The sequence below is a fragment of the Callospermophilus lateralis genome, chromosome 6, assembly GCF_048772815.1.
Source record: "Callospermophilus lateralis isolate mCalLat2 chromosome 6, mCalLat2.hap1, whole genome shotgun sequence".
In the NCBI taxonomy this organism is placed as follows: domain Eukaryota; kingdom Metazoa; phylum Chordata; class Mammalia; order Rodentia; family Sciuridae; genus Callospermophilus; species Callospermophilus lateralis.
In genome coordinates this window covers 91961029-91984883 of record NC_135310.1, presented here as the reverse complement: position 1 = coordinate 91984883, position 23855 = coordinate 91961029, and the positions used below count along the sequence as shown (strand labels likewise).

The following is a 23855-nucleotide window of genomic DNA, read 5'->3' as shown; positions in this document are numbered from 1 at the left end:
TTGTATAACAGTGTCTAATAAGCTAGAATTAAATGATATCAAAAACCCTGCCTACAGGGAAGTCTGAGCCATTGATTTCAGCACTTCAAAATTGACAGTACAGAAACTCATGTTAGGAAGGTGTAACAGATTTTAAGCTTCAATCTACTGTATCTACTACAGTCAGTATAAGTACTTTCTTTTTCTATATTTTTTCATTTTTTAAATTAATTTTGAGAATATAATATATAGATGGATAAGTAACATCTGAAAACTCATATTAATCTGTAGATGTAGAAATGATAAAGTTATTCATCAAATTGATATCTGGTGAACTGTGTACCAAGAAACAAATTGGTCATTCTCTAAGCTTAATGTTCCCTGTAATTTTCTTAATATTGGAGTGGTGGGAAAGGCTCTTCTTTACTCTCTTTATCCCCATCTCCTGCTGGCTCACAATTGCCAAGTTTTGCCAATGCCTCAGAGCCCATGTATAAGATATTCCTTTACTAGGATATTAGTTTCTGTCTCCCTTCCTCCAAAGTGTAATTAACATATAGCCCCATGTGACTCCCCATCTTAAATAGCATCTTCAGAGGGAGACATTCCCTGACTTCCCAAACTTGATCAGGTTTTGTTATAATAAAGAAAGCTTATTACATCAATAAGGAAAACTATTGTAACACAAACTTCCCATAATACTCTTTATTTCTTCTGGTGATAAAGGGATACACCAATTAATTTTAGGAGGGAAATATCTACCAAAATGTTTAATAAAATGTTTAATTAAATTTAGTTACAAAAGGATAAGGTGGTTTTATTGTCCTATGATTTGAATTTTTCCTCCTACCTTTGAGAAAATTGAATAGACTATACAAGAGTATGGTATCTCTGGATTGCATTTGCCTTGAAATGTGGTTATTGTTTGCTGCATTGAGGTGTGATGCTTAACATTATGTGTCAACTTGGCTTGAATATAGTCCTGAACTTTTGGTCAAATTCCCATGTAGAGGTTGCTATGAAGATACTTTTTAGATATGATTAATATTTAAATAGACTTTCAGTAAGACAAAATGCCTGTCATAATTTGATCCAGTCATCCAAAGGCCTTATGAGAAAAGACTGATTCTGCTGCCAGACTTTCTTTAGACTGAAACTATATCATCAGCTCTTCTCCAGCCTACAGGAGTGCTCTGCAGATTTTAGAATTATCAATCTGAGCAAATGCCTTAAACTAAAGCTGTCTCTCCTCCTCCTCCTCCTCCTCTTCCTCCTCCTCCTCCTCCTCCTCTTTCTCTCTCTCTCTCTTGCTCACACACACATGCAAACAATCTATTGATTCTGTTTTTCTGATGAACCTTGACTAATAAAAAGAGAATAGAGGGAAGGAAGAGAACTAATCTACCAAGTGCAAGAATCTCTCTTTCTACTAGTTATTTTAATTCCCCAAGAAGCCCTAGAAAGTAAGTTTAATTATTATTGTCATTTAAGAGGAGAAAAACTCAGTCCCAGAGAAGGTAAGATGTACTTTACTGTGTAATGGGAAGCCATGCCAAAACCTAACATGACAGTCTTCATGCCTTCTGCCATTCTTAGATTACCACATTGCCAGCTGTCTGTGAGAGGCACTGGCTAGGGAACCTTGTATTAGCCAGAGACAGCAGTATGCTCCAAAAATAAGAGTCTTTTTGGAGTAGAGGAGAGCAAAAATAAACCTCAGAGTATTGTTGGTAAGCTTCTGTGATTGTTGCTGGAGTTTTATTAAGCAATATTTTAGTCTGACATAGTGCTTATTTTCAGAGTTGGTGAGATAGTCCCCCATTTTACAAAAAAAAAATTACTTCATCATTCTTTTAATGAACTGAGAATGGTTTTTATTTCTTTCAAGTTTTTTGCCCAATTTTCTTGAAGCAGCCCCACATTTGGATGTTTCACTGTGGCTGGACTAGGACCAACCTTTGTCCTCCAAATGGAGCATGTGTTTCTATTTCCAAGTCTGTACCCATGTATACCTTTGGGTAAGAACAATGATTGGAAGAGTTACCAAAATTATAGTATCCTTGGGGAAAAGCAATGTAGACTAATTGTATTCTATATACTGTAAAGTAAGCAATAGCCTTAGATGCTCAAAGCCAAAATTATTTCTAAACATCCCTAGTATTTAAAAGTTCCCGGGAAAGCATCTCAAATTTATTTTTTAGGACTATCAAATATGATGCCCTTAAGGCACCACAATAGAGAGAGAGATGAGTTTGAGTGGATGACATCTTATTTAGATAGAGAGGAAGAATTTTCTGATGTTAATATAAGTGTACTCCTTGATTGATTTTTGTTTGGAAACCCGTCAAAATATTTCAGATGAAAACATGAGTTAGTTAAAATATGATAATAAAAAGCTAATGAATGTCAAAAGGTCTGAGCCATTTGAAGACTTGATAGAAGGGAATTTTTTTTTGCACCTCAAATGGATATAGATAAAAACATAGACAAAAAATAAAACTACCTTTACACATACATACAATGAATATACTTGGTGTCACAGGGTAGATTCAAATGAAAATCTTATTTTTCCACTTTTGAGACCTCTACCACATATTAATGATGGGGAAACAAAGACAAAATGTTAAAAGAGCTAAAATTTAAGCATAGCTTGGAGGAGCTATGCACATATATTATCTTGGTGAATCATATAAAGGGAAAAATGCCTGCAAGTCTAGGTGGTAATGTGAACTATATCTTGGAAGACATGGGATTTCAGCATGTTCACCTGTGGGGATACTCTTCTGGGCAGAGGTGCTGTCTGCACCAGGGAACAGAGGTGCAGTGCACAGAAGGGAGAAGAGAGCAGCTTCTAGTAGACCCTGACATGGGAGTAGCAGCTCAGCTGAGCAGTTTGTTGAAAAAAGCAGCAAAATTAAAGCCAGGTGTTTTTAGCTCCAAATCAAATATATTTCCAAAAATGTAGGGAGAGAGCAGAGAAGGATCACCAGGGTTCATAAATAAGGCAGATTCTGCCTGGAATAAAGGGTGTGAATCAGAATAAAAGATAAGGAACGTTACTTTAAAATTTTGGACTTTGTTTCAGGGCATATCCTCACTGTGCCTAACTTAGGCATGTTAGACACTTTAGTATGTTTTCTAATACTGAAATTTATACACTAATCCTAACTTGGATGCAGTTTAGTTGTATGCAATTGGTACCAATAGGGAAAAGTAGTATTTTCTTCTAAATTTAAGGTCAGAAAATTTAGGGGTAGTAGCCTCCATCGTGCTTAGTCTGTAATCTTGACATTTCCTCTTGCAAGCTTGCGTTTTGCTGGTGAGCAATACAACCGAGAAAAAAACAGCAGAAATAATAAATTGATGACTCATTGCTAGAGAATTTAAGTTCAGTCTTAAAACCAGTTTCCAAAATAAAAATATAGTGAAATAAATAGGCATACAAAAGATCTGATAGGAGATAATAGAAATCAAAAGCAAAAAAAAAAAAAAGAAAGAAAAAGAAAAAAGAAAAGAAAGAAAAAGAAAATTAGCACAACTGGGCTTAAAATCCAAAAGTAGTATTTAGAGCTAAGAAATAAATTTGAGTGAAATGTATCTTAGAATAAAAGTAAAACCAAAATCCCAGTGAAGAGACCAACCATACATGTAAGATGGAGAGAGTAAGACAATTCATTGGAAAAGCTAAAAATCTAGTAGAATGAGATTAGTAAGAAAAAGAAGATGCAAAATGGATGAAAATGAAAGGAGAAGGTCTGTGAGATCTGAATGCTGTGAGAGCTTCATTTGGCAGGGCAGAGGCTCCTCCATTGCCTTCAGGTTAGGTGAGTCCTGTAGGTGACCAAGTTACATATTGTGATTTCCTCATTTCTCCCTAATGAAGACACTTTCCAAAAGGTCTTTCTTTGCTCTGTTATTTGGAAGCTTTTCCCAGTCACCAAAACTCAAAATAAGTAGTAATTGGAGAAACTGTTTTTTTTTTTTCATGAAAACAAATGCTGCTCTTTGATAATTTTCTATTTTCACGTTTGTTTTCGATGTTTTTAAAACTTATTGCCATCTTCCCCCTTATCAAACATGATTATTTTTCTTTATTTCATTTTAGCATTTACATGAACGAATACTTTGTATAGATTTATTTATTCAGTGTTTTGACCTTAATAACACTCCCTGAGAATAAAGATATTTTCCATTATTTTGTTGTTGTTTTCCTAAATGAAACTATTCCCTTTTTATGGATGGTATTATCTTTGTAGAATGCTAATGCAATAATGAAGCCACAATAAAGCTAATTCATAGCCAAAGAATTGTTGTTTAAGCACCCACCACTATTGTGAATCTCTTTTAAGCTACATTTTTATGCACTTGCTTTTGTTTGCTGTTATTTCTAGGGTCTTGGATTTCCAACTAGACTATAAAATCCACCATGATAGGGACAATATTTTACTACTTTTATGCCCTCCATTGCTATTGGTATAGTGCTCAGTAAAATGTGCTTTTGCATGAGTGTGTGTTGAATTAATGATACAGTTCTTAAACATGCATATAACTTGAGTCATGTGACATCTCTGAGTTGCCAAGTTTTTTAGTTAAATGGTACTTAAATGAAAGTAGCTAGCTTCCTTAAAAATGATTAGCTTCTTCTAAAATATGATCATTTCTAATTCAATTTGTTTAAAAAAAGATGCAGTATTTCAAGAGCCAGCCATTTTAGAATATCACTTATTCAATTACATTTTTGCTATTTGATTTTAGAAATCTTAAATAAATCTTATTTAGTATACATCTTTTCTTTTTGGCAAAGAATATACATAAAGAGTAAGAACTACATACATTAATTTTTGGCAAGAATTCTTACTATATTGACAAGATCCAATTGTTTCTTTTAAGATATTTGTATTTCTTAAAAGCTTCACAACAAACAATAACAATATGTGAATTATGTGAAACTGAAGTTCATTCTGTATGCTGTGTATAGATTTCTTTTCTCATATACTAAAATATTTGCTCTCCTCAGCACATTTGTACTGGCTGTGGTGCAACGTAAACCTTTGGTAACTCTCAGTTTTCTTAAACATTTTTTAAAGTTGTTTTCTTCTTGAGTCTAGCTCAAAATCCTTTTTGTTTTTCGTTTAGTTTCTGAGATGCCATTACTTTGCCCTTTTATGTTTTCATCCTAACATGAATGTTTCAAGGAAACATTCAAAATTTATTGGTATGCATAGAATCGGAGGAATTTTTAAAGAATTTTTAAGCAATAATAATAAGGGACTAGATTAAAAAGTTGCTTCTAAACTTCCCTTCTTTATCTTTATTTGTAACTTAAAAAATTGATAACATAACCCTGAGAAAAAACTACTGATAGTTTATTCATTAATAAAACCATCCTAGAATATGCTGTCTTATTTTTTTAGGTCATGCCAAATCAAAAGAGATGCCAAAGTATCTTTGCTATGAGAAGATTTTCACATCTTTTTCTTTTCTTTCTTTGCCAACTTAAAATACCATGTTAATTGTATACACTTAGGTAGAATCTTTAGAACAGATCAAAGCTGTCTTCTTCACATATTTTGGTTGCCTTCCAGGACTTCACAATTTAAATAATTTCACATATAACTCAGGATTTTCAGCTTCTCTGAAAAAGTAAGGGGATCGAAAAGCATCAGTCCAGTATTTCCACAAGGCAACAAATGTCTATACCTGTTATTATCTGTAGCCATATCTATCAGCAGTAATGTAGCCTTTCATTAGAAATCTGTTCTGACCACATCTGTCTCACAAGAAGGTGTCAACACTTTTTATGTTAGAGAACCATGGAAACAAAAAATCAACTTGAGGAGCCATAAATGCTCCATTTCGTCACAACTGCCACCTTTCCCAATAAAGTATAACCCATCAGTCAGTTCCTTAACTCTTGTAAATTTTTGAGTTTGTCATCCTCACGAGTAAGACAGATATATGAAATGAACAATTATGGGGAAAGGGTTGAAATTCATTTGGAGTATGGGTATAATCAGAGGAAGGTTGGGTGAAGCGAAAGACATAATGTCAAGGACTATATTCTGGTTTAGATTATTATTTTAAGCCTTTTTGGGGGGTATCAGACAGTTTTACATCCATTCTTTACATTAATTGCTCATATTATTTAATTTTGTGATTTCTCATATACAAGATTGAACCATCATTATAAAAATTGTAATACTTTGTTAATTCTAGGATTCAGTTAAAATCCAGAATTTGCAAATTAAAATAATAATAATAATGCTAATAAAAACAATATTAGAGGAACATTATAATAAGAAAAATAAAACAGTTCAAAAAGGATATTATTTAAAGTTGTTTAATGACTTACCTCACAGATGTTTTGATGTTATGCACATGAATGCAAATGATGGCTTCTCTTAACTCTATTTCTTTATAAATTGCTCATTTTATCTTAATGAGCTATTATATGTTAAAAATTTTGTATTATTTCTCCTTAAAATATTTACCTTGGGACCAATTTCTAAATTTTCTAGAAGGTACTTGCATAAAATTATATGCTGGTTAATTAACTTGAAAATATGCCAGTTTTGCTTTTTAAAAAATAACCAAAATCTTTAGTGTATTGATTTAGGTTGTAATGTTTGCTGCAATATCAAGTGCCATAGTTTCAGTGGCTAAACACAATAGAACTTACTTCTTTCCTGCTCATGTTATCAATTCAATAATATATCCTGGTTTGAGAATAGCTTTCCTTCATGAAATAATAAAAGGATTCAAACTCTTGCCTGTGTATCTGCATTTTGGAAGAACATGTAGTGTTAAAAATTCAAGTACAAAAATGGGAACATTATAAAAATGGTGTAATTGCTTCTAATGGACTGGAAGTGTTCATTCAGATCATACTGGTGTTGTCAGAAGTTTTATAAAAATTGTCAAAATTAGTTACCTGGCCATACCTGAAGACAAGTATTGTTGGGAAATACAGTACCTGGCTAGGAGGCTGCTTTCCAGAGATAATCTAATTATTTGGAAGGAGGAACACAAATTTTTGTGGACAACATGCCATCTGTCATGGGCAGCTCTATATGCCAGCATTAATGAATTTTTCCATCTGAAACCTTAGTCTGTACTGTCCACAGTGGCTGTAATAAGCATGGATGCCGATATTTTTTTCAATTGAGAAACAAATAAAAAACAAACAACATGCTCAAAAGGAAAGCATTGTTAAAAGAAAGAAAATTGTTATTTTTCCCTTACAGAGAAAGAATTGAGAATAGTAGGTATAATTAAAAAAACAAACAAACAAACAAAAATAGTGCAGCAAATATTGAAAAGTATGTCCCCTGTGTTGTCATGGTTTGAATGTTTGTGTCCCAAATTCATGTTGAAGTTGTACCTACCCAAGTGATGGTATTATGAGGAACTGATTAGGTCCTGAGGGTGAGGTTCTCATGAATAGGATTATTGCCCCTCATAAAAGAGGCTTGAATAGGATCCCTGGCTCTTTGCCACATGATAGGACACAACTAGGAAGGTTCTGGCTGTGAACCAGAAAGCAAGTCCTCACCAAACATGGGGTTTGCTTGAACGTGGCCTTTTTAAACTCTATAGCAGTGAGAAATCTCTGTTCTTTATAAGCTGCCCAGTTTATTTTTCAATGGACTGGAAGTACTATGGCATAGATAAATTGTCAACTAAGTGTAGGAGGAGGAATGAAAAATGCAATAAGAAGGAAAACCAATAAATTGGGGAACAGAAAAAAAATATGACAAAGAAGGAAGTAGGAATATAGAGGCTGGAAAAAATAGACATATACAAACTAAGTGGGGGAAGGAAGAATGAAAGAGACCAAGAATTGATAGGAGAAACGCGGGTTTAGAAGTGTGTGCTGTAGGTAAACCCAGCTATTCACTTTGTTCATGGGCTTTGGAGCATTCTGGACTTAGTTTATTTGAACTGTGGTCGAGCTGGTTAACCTTGCTGAGAGCTCATCAACCTCTTCAATCCTAAAGCCTTTGAGGTCCTTCTTTGAATGGAATAACTAGAGCAAGCCAACAAGATGTAAATTAATTTCTAAACCTATATATCAGCAAACAGAAAAACCATATGAAACAAGTTACAACTGGTCTTATAGTTCAACTTTCCTTTGGGCATACACTCAGATGCTTATCAATAGACAAACTGCATATATTGTGTGTAAATATGTTGTATAATATATATATATATATAAACAATATCTCTATGGGAGTTGGAAATCAAACCAAATATTGCTAAATTTAGTTCCTGTTTCAAAATTGTGGGACAATACTCTAACCATCAGAGGATTGACTTCATCTTTCCTAATTTGCACAGTATGTAAAAGATCAGTTGACCAGTAATGTGAGAAAACAACACGGTGAATAATAATGGTTTCAATTTTAGATTAATTGAACAGGGAAAGAGATCAAAGGCTATGGAGTAAATATTCCTTTTCTCCTACTCATTGAATCTTTGCAGTTCTTCTTGATTACCTCTTATAGTTAGTTGAAAACCTATATTTTGAAATTGCCAAACCAAAATATCACTATTTCAGTCTTACTACTTTATTTTTCTATTATCTGATAAAATTTAAGTTCTGCTCAAATTCTGTAATATTACTATTTTATCTGTTATCACAGGTAAAATGTATGATGAAGTTGGAAACATTTTAGGACATTTTTAAAGCTATCAATGTTTTTTCTTTCTCAAAGACAAAATCATTTCTGCAAATTGTGTCATTTTTCTGAAACAAACTATTCTAGATTATCTTGAGAAAAAATAAAGTGAATTTGATTCCTTTCTTTTAATGAAGTCATATTTACAGTCATTTCAAGATTTTTAACATCTGGATATTTGGATAAAGGAGAAATGTTTCTAATCAGATCGAAGTGATGGTTACAGTGCTGATACTAAATATTTTTACATTTATCAGAAGTTATTTTCAAACTTTTGAGTTTTGATTGATATAAATTGTAATGTTATTTTATGATGTAATTTTTAGAAGTGATAAATTTTTCGAAGTGATAAAAACATTGAAATGTACTAATCCCAAATGATGTGACAATATTGTTCATATAGTATCCGGAATCTTCAAATTATTCTATAATAGTCTGATCTCTATAGCTTTAACAAAATACCTGCTACTTTGCTGAATTTGTTTATAACTTCTAGAACTCATACACAAATTCAGCAAAGTTGCAGGATATAAAATAAATCAGTTGTGTTCCTATACACCAATGATAAATCAACTGAAAGATAAATTAAGAAATCTATTCCATTCAATATAGCCTCAAAAAAAAAAAAAAACACTTGGAAATCAATTTGACAAAAGAGGTGAAACATCTCTATAATGAAAACTACAGAACACTAAAGAAAGATATTGAAGAAGACAGAAAGAAGACGGAAAGTTCTCCTATTTTCTTGGATAGGCAGAATTAATATTATCAAAATAACCGTACTACCAAAAGTGCAAATCAGACTTAATGTGATTCCTATTATAAGTCCAATGACATTCTGCATAGAAATAAAAAAAGCAATCATGGAATTCATTTGGAAAAATAAGAGGCTCAGATTAGCCAAAGCAATCCTCAGTGAGAAAAGTGAAGCTAGAGGCACCACAATACTAGACCTTAAGTTATACAAAACAGCATAGTATTGCACAAAAATAGACATGAAGACCAATGGAAGACAATAGGAGACACAGAAACAAACCCACGTAAATTCAGTTGTCTCATTTTAGACAAAGGTGGCATTAACATACATTGGAGAAAAAAATAGCCTCTTCAATAAATGGTGCTGGGAAAATTGGAAATCCATATGTAGCAGAATGATATCAAGCCCCTATCTCTCACCCTGCTCAAAGCCTAGAAACCCTCTATCTACTAGGAAAAAAAAAATGTGGGCCCGACACTCTATCATTTTGGCTTAGGAAAAGATTTCCTCAACAAGGCTTCTAAAGCTCAAGAAGTAAAATCAAGACTCAATATATGGAGGGGCTGGAGTTGTAGCTCAGTGGTAGAGTGCTTGCCAAGCACATGTGAGGCCCCGGATTTGATCCTGGGCACCACATAAAAATAAATAAATAAAATACAATTACTGTGTCCATCTACAACTAAAAAGGAAAGAGAAAAGCTGGGTTTGTGGCTCAGTGGTAGAGTGCTTGCAATTCTTGCAATTCTCAGCACTACATATAAATAAATAAAATGTTTAAAATAATAAAAGCATCCACAAATGGGATGGTACCAAAATAGATTCTTCAAAGCAAAGGTAACAATCAGGAGCACAAAGAGAGACCCTATAGAATGGGAGAAAAATCTTTACTACCTGAACCGCAGATAGAGCATCAATCTCCAAGTTATATAAAGAACTTAAAAAACTAAACACCAAAAACCCAGATAACCTAATTAATAAATGGGCAAAGGAACAGGCAATTCACAGAAGAAATACAAATAGTCAACAAATAGATGAAAAAATGTTCAACCTCTCTGGCAATTAGAGAAATGCAAATTAAAACTGTGCTGAGATTTCATCTCACTCCAGTCAGAATGGCAATTATCAAGAATATAAATAACAATACATTTTATTGAGGATGTGGGAAAATGGGTACACTCATACATTGCTGCTAGGACTGCAAATTGGTGCAACCACTCTGGAAAGCAGTATGGAGATTCTTCAGAAAACTTGTGTTGAAACCACCATTTGACCCAATTATCCCACTCCTTGGTAAATACCCAAAGAATGTATAGACAGCATACTATAGTGAGGCAGGCACATCAAGATTAATAGCAGCCCAATTAACAATAGCCAAACTATGGAGGCAACCTATGGTTTCCTTCAAGAGATGAAAAATAAAGAAAATGTATATTTACATGATGGAATGTTACTCAACCATAAAAAGAATGACTTTATGGCATTCTCCAGAGACTCTTAGCTAAGTGAAATAAACCAGTCCCAAGAAACTAAAGGTCAAATATTCTCTGTAATATGTGGATGCTAATGTACAACCAGGGAGGGAGAACAAAAATAGAAGTTCAATAGGCTATACAAAGGGGAGTAAAGGGAAGGGAGCAGGACAGGAAATAGGAAAGATAGTGAAATGAATCTGACTTAACTTTCCTGTGTACATACATAAATACACCACAGTCAATCTCCACATCATGTATAACCACAAGACTGGGATCCTAATTAAAATAAGATATACCCCATTATTGAATAAATATATCAAAATATACTGTCATATATAACTAAAAAGAACAAATAAAGTAGTTGATTCTAAAAACAAAACAAACCAACCAGAAAAACCCAAGGCTGGGTGCTTTGTAATGTAAAGAGGTTTATTTAGTTCATGGTTTTGAGGACTGAAAGTTCAAAATAGAATGTTGGCAGTTCTGACAAGGGCCCCAGGTTAGATGGCATCACCCAGGCTAAAGAACACGTTGAAGAGATCACATGTGGAGGCAGGAACCCAGAAAGTGGGGAAGGTTTGGTTCACTTTCTTATAGCAACTCACTCTTTTTCTAAACTTACCAGAGTTCCAGCAGAACTATTCTAATCTTCCCCGAGGACAGTGCCCCCAAGGACCTAAACATTTCCCACTAGGTCTACTTCTTCAAGTCTTGCCACGTTTCACATTGCCACAGTGAAGGCCAAACATCCAACGTATGGAACTTTGGAGTACCAACCATACCCTAGCCTGAGCATACCCAAAAGTTTAGGTATGATGCTATTTCTATCCTTCTGATGGAGAAACTGAGTCTTCTAAAATGTAAGTGACTTTCCAATTTCCAATTTCCAATCTGGACTTATAATCAAAATTGTCTACACCATGAACCTCAACTTTTCCCATGATAACTCTAATCCATAGTCTAAGTGGAATAGTTATTTGACAATTTATTTCAGTACTGATTTGGGAATATTATGACAATAGGGAGGTACCAGATATCTTCTGTGCATAGTTTATTCTAAATTAGAAATTGATGAATATCATAATTTAAACTTATCCTAGGAACATACACATTCACTCTGTCTGGTGTGACAACTGGATTAAAGTGTTGGTTCTAAGCAAGTGGGAAGTAGACACCAATAGTAAAAAAAGAAAGGGCATTGGCAGGTGGGCAGGTCAAATGCTAGGAAGTTACTGGGAGATTTGGTCCGAGTGATTCAAGTCAGGAAGGTTCCACTGTCAAGGAAGAAATCACCAGGCATTGTGGTTAGGGAACAAATTGCAGATGAACATCTTCCAACTAAACACTGACAAGTGAATCCTTTCCAAACCCATTGTAGGTCAGATATGCCCTTACTAACTTTTAGTCATCTTGTATGAGAACCACTTAAGGTTGGTTATTTCAAACACTTTGATGTAAGAGTATTTCAGGTGTGTAATTTATGCCATCCATTTTTACTGAAGTCATTTTATTTTATGATTGTTTTACCCAAAGAGAGAATATAACCTGTTTTGAAAACAAAAAGCTATTATAGAAATCAAGATAACAATCAGGGCAACCTGGAGGATAAAAAAAATCAAAGAAAAATGAATCCAGAACAATACATGATTTTAATTATTTTATTTTGTTTGCTAGCCTTTTTTTCTGTAGTCATATAATTCATGGCACACATCAATTGGTGGGAATGTGTTGATTTAGAAATTTTTATCCCAATATTTACCAAGTATAAGTGATTTTTTTCCAAAAAATAATGAAATAATTATAGATCTTCAAAAAATTTATGGAAATATCTGTTCTTAACAGCTATGGATCTTTTTAATCACAAAAACAAAGGAAGAAATCATAATGAATTAGATGAGTTCACAAAATGAAAAATTCTCTATACCAAACACCATAAATGTAATGAATAACAGGGTCACAGATGTAGTTCAACCAATTAAAAACAATTCAATACTTTAAAAATAAAAGTATCCAGTACTAGTTATTTATATTAAGATAGGATAATTGTTCTGAAGTTGTAGCTCAGTAGTAGAGTGCTTGCCTTGCACGCATGAAGCTCTGGGTTTGATCCTCAGCACCACATAAAAATAAATAAATAAACAAAGATAAAGATATTGTGTCCACCTACAACTAAAAAAAAAAAAAAAATTAAAAAAAGGATACTCACTGCTAAAGGCATATATGTTGATTTATCTGTACATTTTTAAATATGTTGATTTATAATTCTATTTCCAAGTATCAATTTTATAAAAGTAATCTGAGATATTAATAAAGATTTATAGAATGCTGGTAAATATTATACAGTGTACTGAAAACCAAATACCCAAACATGTAGTGCTAAATTATGATACATCATAAGGTAATACATTCATAAGACAGATGTTTACAATATTTTTATTAACATTGCAAATTTGTTTGCATCATTACTATCATTAAATTTTAAATAGTTGCTTTCCAAAAAGATAAATATATTAAAAACAAATAGTACAGTGATTATTATTATAGAATGTGGACTTAAGTAATTTCCCCCATTATATTAATTTTCATGTTTTCTATAGTAAGCATGCATTGCTTTGTATTAAGGAAATTCTTATACTAATATTCAGTGAGCTGTGGATCAAGATGAATTTTGTGTCCTAGCATCTGGGGTTGTGTCAGTATTGCAAAATCTTTGGCTTCAATTTCCTGTGAGATGTGGGACCAATGGAGGATTGTGAATAGTTAGGTGACATTACCTGTAGTAGTTGCTTGAATTAAGCTTTTAAGGCTTAATTCTTGAATTAAGCTTTTAAGCTTTCTCTGCAAATCACTTGCACTGAGTGAAGCAAATCCAGTGGCCTGCATGAACCAGGAATGTACATAAATGGGAAAAAACTGCCAGTCTAACTTCATGGGAATACCTATACTAGGTGAGTGAAGGGGACATCTGCTTACTACCTCCACAGGACTGCTGCCATTTGGAAATGGAGGAAATTATTGTCTGATCTAGTGTGTTCTCAAGAAAATCTAAAATCTACCTATTTATGTGAATTTTAAATTTTGAGATATGGCAACAGACATGTAATGAACCTATCTATGGAATATTAGTTCGTAATCTTGTCTTGTTCTCATCCATACTGTCCTAGAAGAATCTGTAGTGTTCCAGTGTAGTCTTAGTATCTCAAACCTCTGTCCTCCAGTTTTCACTGTCACTTTGGGTTTAATCTATGTGGTTTATCTTCCTTGTCAGTATTATTTATTGATCTGTTTTGCTCCACAGTCTACACAATGCCTTCCTAGCCATTTATTTCTTAGTGTTCATTTCACTGCATTGTTATGGTTTACACTGTCAGTTAAAAAAATGTCAATTTTAGTCTTTTATAATAATCTTAGCTTGTAGGCAAAAGGGATAATAAAGATACATTTTTAAGACCCTTGACACTTAAGAAATGCAGCATATGACCTTTTCTTGAGATTTAATCTTACATTTTATAATGGGGTCATGGAATCTGAATCAAAATGTCTGGCCTACTTTTAATTAGGCCCTTTCTTTTATTATAGGGACTTGATTTCCATTGGGAGAAAAAATAAGAGCAATGTGATATAAATTACAATTATGAGAGTTTCTAATGTTAACATAGAGGAAATTTTCCAGAAAAAAATTGAGGATGATATACTAGCAATACATACAGGATTTTTTGGACTGAACTAGAACTAGATACAATATAGCTATCTAATTTAGTTTTTTAATTCTTACTAGTCATTGAAATCACCATAAAATACCACCTTTTAAAAAGAGATCTATACTTTTGTGTATTTTAAAAATATAAGAATATGGATAAGGAGTATTTATACTTGGCTTCCCAGAGTCACAGGAAAGTGAAGTGACAAGACTAGACCAAACTCAGAGGATGAAACATTTTAAAGAAAAAGGAAACCATGCTTCACTCATATTTCACTCAACCCCAAACATTGGTACCATTCACTCTCAGGCAAAGTCTGAGCAGAAACTGAATCAACCCAGACAAAAAAATCTTGACATAATTTGAATACAGAGTGTCTTCAATGGAAAAGCTATGTTTGTGTTTCTGTCAAACCCTCACTTAGACACACACAGGCAGAGTTTTCAAAGAACTTTTGCAGTGCTTTACTTCTGAATGAGTTAAGGAAACCTCTAATGTTAATAGTCCAAACAAATGAAATAAAGAAGAACTCAGAAAAAATGAAGTTTTTCAAGGAGCAAAAGAACTTCAAAGAAGCTATAAATTATTATCCTGATTAAAATAGAAGAATATATTACATCTCTGAAAGAAAATTTTTAAAAACCCAGAAAACAAGAAGTCTTGAAAATTGAAAAAATATGATAGCCATTACAGCATTGTATAGCTGTATGGGCCCATTTTGTGTATATATAAGGGTAAATGTAACCAACTAGATTATAGTAGAGGTTAGAGGCTTTATTTTATTGCTCCACATATTGGCAGTATCTGTTAGATATATCTGTAGATGGGTATTAATATTTGGTTACATTTTATAGAGGATATGCTCTGCAAAGTCTTTGGCTGTTAGTTCTACTTCAAAAATATTTAGTTCTGGAATATTTAAATAGATAATTTTATATTATTTAATTAAAATGTTAAACTTTCTAATATAAGATGATTTACACCTTATTGTGCTTATTGTGTATACACACACACACACACACACACACACACACCTTTTAAGAGAAAAATGCTATTGATGTGGAATTTAAATGTCTTTTTCCATAATCCTAATAACAGAAGCTTGTTTTGCTCTGATTCAAAGCTGATATTTAGGAAATTTTTTCATATATTTTGATTGTGTTAGAAAAATTTCCACATATATTAGATATTTTCCCCATAAAATACAAATGTTATACACAGACAGTAACATTTGTATTTTGAGTTTTATATATATATGAATATGTATGAGTTTATCTATTTACTAATACTTAACAACATATATTCCTAAACTTAGTCACCTCATGTTTAAGAAAGCATGATTTTTAAATTGGTTTTTAAATTATAAAGATAAATTTTAGGTTTTCGATTGTAACTGGGAACTAGAATGTTTTTAATGAACCTCTATGTTATCTATAGTTCTTCTGCAATTTACAAATAATTCATAAATACTGGAATTGAAAAAGTAAACAGTGTGTGCCAAATACAAGTTTATTGGCAACTTAGTGATTACAAGGACCCTGGTATAATTAAAGATCACATTAGTGATGAGTGAGCATATGTTTAAAGTTTATGGTTATTTTTCAGATGTATACATTACTGACATTATGAACAAGATGAAATCTAGTTTTTTGAATCCCAAATTATAAAGGGAACACATTTTTAAAATGTTTTGTCACAAAATTGATTATTATGGAAGATTTTAGATGTCTCTTTTTGTAGGTTTTTAAATGTAGGATACATGTTCTACCTGTATATTTGCTAAAAAGTTCTGCTAAAACTTTGAAATGAGCTAGATGACTTCTTATTAAAGGAAAAGATCACATAGCAATATTTGTTTCTTTACCTTTCCTCAAATTTGGCATGAAAGTAAACAGATTTTTTTTTCTGATTCAAGATCATTAACTGTCCTTTGTGTGTATTGTATGCTGCTCATCAAGAACCTACTTCTCAGGAAGAACTTGAGTGCACAGCTCACACAAATAAATAAACAGCGAACAATTTTGATAAGTTCTATGAGGGAAAAGGAGAGAGAGTATGTGAGAATGGAAATCTACATCAATATACTTAGTTTTCAGGTGTCGGATACCTGAAAATTTCCAAGTTAACCCCTCCCAACATTATCATTTTTAAAGTGACTTTTCTGAGATACATTAGTCACCAACACACTATATATAGTATAAGAGCAATATGTTTTTCCCATTCCTGTCAAGCGCATTCGGAAAAAAATATGTCATTATTTCTCTTTGGCCTTTGAGGAAATTGAGTCAAGGAAAGATGAGTAACTTGTGAAGGAAAATTAAGTCATGGAATACTTTACCTCTAGGTTTTATTCATAAGCTCAAGTTGTCAGGGTTGGTTTCAGATAGAGAAAGAACCTGAGAAATATAATACCAACCCCATAATTTTGCACATGATAAACTTTAAGTTGAGCATTGTGCCCATTGCCATAAAGCATGCTCTAACTTCACTAGTCTGCAGAGGACTTGATTCTAAGCCCTCTCTTTTCTGCCTATGATATAGGCTGTGATCAATCAATTTTATTTTAGACTGAGTCTAATTTTTAAAGATTTTACTCTCTATTTTAAACTAAATGTTTATATTATAAGAGATTATGATTTTCCTCAACCTGCTTATGCTTTATTGCCTTAAATATTTGGTGTTCACTCAAATATCAAGGATATATAAAAGATAAAATCCAAGACACCAAGCCTAATTTATGATTTTATTTTTTTCCTCCTGCTGAAATTCTATTAAGAAAGATGAGTGAGCCAATCACATCCACTCCAGTTTACTCTTCTCAAAATGCCAAGACATTTTATTTTCACTCATATTTATAACTCCTATTATCCATTTCTTTGATTTTATGTTCTACTCTATGATTATGGAAAGACTTTTATGTTTCCACTTTGATTTTCAATAATGGTTTTATTCTTAATTTCTTCCTGCAATAACTCTCAATAAGAAGTAAACTTTACAGTAAATACACAACAAAGGGGAGGCATTAAACATAAGTGCTCCCATGTTTAAACTTTCTAAACTTTTATTCGACCTCAGGTATTAGGTTTACCTTCTTTTATTATTTAACAGTAGGATGATTGTTACTGATTTGAATTTTTAGTTCCCTTATTAATGTACCAGTGTTAACAGGAGTTCAGACATTATTGCAAGAATTGCTAAGCTTCCTATTACCAAATATGTGTGCATGTATATATACATGCATGTATATAAGTATTAATCTAGTTGGTGATCTCTATTTTGACTGTTAGCAGGGGAAAAGAGAAAAAAGGTCATATGGCATCTAAGATCTTGTTCAATTTTGAAGACCATTTTAAACAGAAAAAATACAAAGGTAGGTGTAAGAATGATTATTTAAGACAAGGAAACAAATTCACAAAAAGTTCCTGGTTTAATATTTTTCTTTCTTTCTTTGCAATGCTAGGATTAAACTCAGGTGTGTACGTTCTACACAAGTGTACACTTCCACTCCCAGTCCCAAAGTGCAGATTTCTAAACTTGATAAATGCCACATATGTTATGAAATCCACATTGTCATGAAATACTTTAATCGTTTTAGTAGTTAGCTTACTTAGGTCTTTAAAATTTTTTTCACTGCTTATTTTTAAATTACTTTTTCATAGTACATCACATATTTTTCTTAAACAAAATAGATAATTCAAATTTTTCTCTAGAATGTATTTTATGATTGATGACTGAGATGAATAAAACATGCAACTTTGCTGTTTCTTCTACAAATCTGGGGTTCTGATAAATTCTATTTCATAATTCATACCTATAAGAGGAGAAAAAATATGATGTGTTTATCAAATATGATGGGAGAGAATATCTTTTTTGACTAGTTATTTATGAGAACTAGATTTTCCTCTTAAATTTTATATGTGTGATGATTGTAATACTTTTCTACAGAACTCACTTCTAAGCTCTTCTATATTTCAAAATCTCTTTTATTCCTCCACTATGTACTCACTTCCACTGTTGAGCATGGTAAGAGATGTTCTTATTACCATTAAGTCCTCATTTCACTATGCCTGTAAAGTAACCAGTAGGACTCCAGGAACTGATTCCTATAATGGGAAATATATGATCAAGGTGTGTATGAAAAGAGCCTTTTACATATGGGATCACTATGATCACATAAACAAAGTCCTCAAAAGCCAAATTGAGTAAGTCCACCGTTCACCGTCAGCATAGTTGGATCATAAGATTTCTTATGGTCATTGTAAGACCACCCAATATAATGGAGAAGAGAATGATTTATTGTTGTTGAAGTGTCTTTTGTAGACAAATTTTACAAAAATAAATTACTATGTAACATATTACTAGGTCCTCTTCTAGTATCTTGAAAATTCCCTGCCAATCAAGGAACGTGAAGCTTAAGTTTTGTTGACCTCATAAGAAGTGAACCTCTGGGCTACAAAAGCTGCTAATTAAATAGACCACAGGACCTGACTGGAAGATATTGCTGAAGTCCTACCTTTTCTCTGGCATTATTGAATTCTGCCATTTATTATCTCTCATTGTGTAATTGTTCCTTGTGTTACCCTGTCATATTAATATATATATATATATATTTTTTTTTTTTTCTCGAAAGAACACATATCAAGTTTCTAGCAAGACACAAAAAATACCCTCTGTGAGTTTACCTGAGGAAAATATATGGATGGGCCTGTTTGAGAATGTTGTGTCCAGTTGAGGATGATGTGACCAGGGACAAGCCACTGTAGGAATTCCTCAACTGTCCCATGACTGAAGGAGCAATGGGGGAAACAATAGTATTGGAACTTAAAGAGATCAGAGTCCTAATGTAAGTGGGAAGGAGAAGCAGGGTAGTTATGATTAGAACCAAGGTGTGGAGGCTGACCAGCCAGCAGAGCACTAAGCAGCACTTCCTCAGGTCCTGCTGGGTAGTAGAGGCCACAGGACTCTGGCTGCCACAGTTCATAAGGCATGAAGCAGTGCAGAACATGGCAGACTAAGAATGTGTGGCAGGGACAGTAACCCAAGATTAATCAGCACAGGCCTGAGTACCTTTAAAATATGATCTGCTATAATATAGATGCTAATACTGTTGTAGATCACTATTTGAAAATGGGGTACATGTTTATAAGAAGTATCTTTATCATTAGTTAAAACTCTATAAAAAACAAAGCAAAACTAGTCACTTTTGGATTAGTAAGTTGGTTGGTTGGTTGGTTGTTTTTGTTGTTTCTTCCTTTTTTTTCTTATGATAGGTCTACCAAAAAAAAATTTTTTTTAAAGTCCAGAGGTGCTATGAATTTATATAGTCATGAAATATTCAGGGAATCTATTACTGAACATATTCATGAACATGTTATCAAGTGTATGTGAGTTGTAGTTGAAGTACCAATTATATTATTCTTCAATAAAAGTTTGGACATTTCCTTACCCCCATGGTTTGCAAACCTGTCTTGAGCTTGGTTCCTGTTTCTTCTCCATTCATTTTGCCTTCCTGATGAATAGACTTAAAACACTTACATTAGTAGCTTCTAAGAAACTGCTCTCTCTCTCTAGACTTCTTGGCTCAATCGTTGTTCATTGTGCCATAATTAGGGGCTTGAGTGGGTGTGAAAGCAAAGCCCTTCTTCCATTCCTGGGTAGAAGCCACTGCACTGGCTTTGCTCAGCCAGTGAGTGGAAAGCAACCTCCTCTTCTCTCCTCCTTTGTCTTTGGTCATTGAAAGTGCAATCTGCTATGAAGTGAATGATTAATGTAGCCTTTATGTGCTACTGAGCTGCTGGGAGCACCTTCTGGGACTAACTGAAACTGGTGTGTGAGAGGGAGGTCTGTCCCTAAAAAACTTGGAAATGTTATAATGCACCTTTGTTGGTTGGTGTGCTTTTAAAACACAGTTTATAATATATAAGGGTTACAAATTTCTTCCTCTCAGTATTTAAGTCACAAAAGGAATAACTCCTTTTCCCACGATAGAATAAGTTTGTCATCATAATGAGTGTGTCTTCCTCTAACTAAGCTCACCATAAACAGGATCAAATTCCTATATATTTTAGATGTGCAGAAAAACTACAATGTTTACTTTTCCAGCCCCTGGATAATTCAAATTTTTCAGTTTCTTTGGGTTATAGAAAGAACACAGAACTTTCAATTTAAAAAGACTGGGCTAGATTTGCTTTGTAACTTTATGAAATTGCAAACCTCAAAACTTAGATTTCCTCATTCATAAAATGATATTGGAAAGCAGCTATCAACTGTAAGAATTAAATACAGTTATACAAGTTAAATCTCTAGTTTCATACCTAGCATATGGTAGTCACTCTAACTATAATAGTTCTCTTCTTTCATCAATACTTCTACTTTGTTTATTTTCCTGTTTATATTGTAGAGAATTCACTCCGGGTTGCAGTTTTCTTAAGAAAACCAAGAAACTATGCAAAGAAATTTTTTTTTCAATGCCAACAATAGCTTGATTAAAAATATTGGGATTTTTTTCCAAAAAAAAACCTAGATACTTTTTCTGATAATGCCATGTTGTTTCACATATATTAGGCATATAATAAATGTTTGCCAAAAATATCTTTTACTAATTTTATTAGTGTAGATTTTAGGAGAAAGAAAGTTACACACACACACACACACACACACACACACACACACTTGGGTAGAATCTTTTCTCATTTCTCTCTAAAAATAACTGCTGACTTTGTAAGAGTGCTAAGTTACAGCTTCATGAACATTCAAAATCCTTGAAACCAGGACCAGACATTTGGTCGATTGAGAGATGAATGTCTTATATAAGTTTTATCCCCCTCAGGGAAATTTTGATATTGAGGTGGCTATGGCTAGCAGCAGCTTATATGCAATGCTAGAAATTTCTTTATCACCAATATCTCAGTCAATTGACTCCTCAGATTGAAAATAGCATATTTAAATTTATGATTAATTATGGAACTACTTAAATAAAACTGATTTTCAATGAACTGATTCTTCAATTGCAATTCTCTTATCCAACAAGTTTTGGTATGATAATAGTCATTAGACAGAAAATATATTATTTAATTTACATTTTCACATATCTAAAATAAACTTTTAAATATGGATGCCACATCACAGATTATGTTAGTACATAGTGCTAAAATATTTAGGTATTACTATTGACAATTAAGTGATAATAGTAAGTGTTTACTAATGTGTCAATTTCTATTTCTACTCTGCCTGATAGTACTATCCAAAGTCTTAATTAAAACTCTCTCTTTATCATCTCTCATCTGTCACATCTATATATAAATGTAGGCTCCATTTGAATATTTAATCTTTGTATTGCTCATAAATTTCAAATGTATTGTCTTTCCCTAAACAGATACTAATTAATTCAATGAAAGAGGCTAAATCATTTTTTTCTTGGGGTCTTGCTATATTCAGGGTGGTCTTAAACTTGGGGGGGTCAACTGATTTTCCTTTCTTAACCTCCTCAGTAGCTGGAACTACAGCAAAGCCACCCTACCTGTTTAGAAGCCAAATTTTAATTCACAAATTTTCAGTGTACGGAATATTGACAAGAGATAGCCATATGTACACGATTTCAATTACTGTATACATATGAGCTCATGTATATATATACATATAAACTGTACTATAAACTGTGATGGATTAATTCCAATATTTATACTTCATTATAATTACAAAAAAAATTTAATATTCCTCAAAATAATTTTAAATATGGTCTCTAGGAAACTTGGAATAAACATTTTTTAACACTTGAAGTAACTATGCAAAAATCTCTTGAAATCACTTTTTAGAGGCCATTAACTTTGATGTCATCTAAAATGCTATTTACATATGGAGTAACTACTTTGATTATCCCCTAGAAAGTTAATTTTGTGTTTAGAGCAATGAAATCTGCTTTCTTCCACATTTAAAATTACAGAGAGATGAAAAGTAAAGAATTGCAGTATGGCAAGCTGGAATGCTGAACAAATATAAGCTATTGTGCTCAAAGTGTGTTTACTTTTGATCTTGATGAGCTCTTGTCATTTAATTTTTTTCCTTTTCATTTAAAAACTGAGATAATACACTTAAATGTTCCATATGTTACACCAGTTTTTTTTTCCTTAGCTTTAAAAAATTAAAGTAAAATATACCAGGGTTTAGTTAAACCTGTGCTGAAAGTACTGAAAATCCCATGTGGTACACATTCGCCAGCAATGGTCCTTAACTAATGCTAAAATCAAACCAGGATGGAAAGCCTTAGGGATATGTGAAGTGGTTGTTTGGGACTAATATTGTCTACTGGAAGTTATTGAACATTTCATTGCTGTGTTATGTTACTGTAATTTTGAAATTGATGGAATTTTGAAACATGATATCATCGTTTTAAAGTTTGCCTTTTGACTCCCACTCCTATTTAAAGAAGTAGGAAAATGATTTTTCCTGCAGCAGAGGGGGTTGTAAAGAGAAATGAAAGCAGTAGTTGCTAGTGTACAGAGAGTTGCCTCCTTAAAAATGTCAACAATGAAATAATGTTTTCTGAAGGGCTCTTAAAATCACACACTTAAAAACAAAAAAGAAGAAAGGAATGTTGTCATTGGGATTTCTATGACTTTACTTAGCTCTATAAAATCAATTTGAGGAAACTTAGAAACTGAAAACAGTGCATTCAGTGTTCAGGTAACTGAGAAAGGAAAAATATTGAGAAAATAGTTTAAAGTAAATTTTTTTTGTAATAAAAATGTCTATTTTTGTAATAAAAATGCAAAATGGTGTATTCCCCATGTGTACCTATGACTTCAACTATGGAGCTTAAGCAAACAGAAATTAATTGTACAGCACAAAGCAAATGAAACAAATTGTCAGGTCTGTTTATGAGTATCTATTGAAACATACCCAGGGCTACATTTTTTAGAGATGCCCTACCTCTTTTAAGTAATTTCAAGTTTTTGAAAAGATATTTCTAGAAAGTCCCATATTGTATAATATAAATCAGTTACCTGAAACAGAGCATATCATTGTTTTTTAATTTTTTTCACAACACTCTTTCCTCATGAAGAATTTTGCAATTGCTTAACCCTAAGTAATCTGAGCTATATAATGTTCTTGATGTTTCTTTTCTGAGGTGTATATTCGTCTATGATTTTCAAATATATTATGTCTATGAATTACCAACACATTTTTCTCATCCCAAACTTATGATATCAGCAGGACTGGATGTTCTATACTAATTGACAAATTAGATGCACATTAATCACCAGGAACA

The 23855-nt window shown here is 32.8% G+C and overlaps 1 protein-coding gene across 1 annotated transcript in view; it reads left to right on the top strand.

Moving 5' to 3' along the window:
* The window catches only part of Adgrb3 (adhesion G protein-coupled receptor B3), a 674891-nt gene that overhangs the window by 27993 nt on the left and 623043 nt on the right, over positions 1-23855 (top strand). The window lies entirely within an intron of this gene.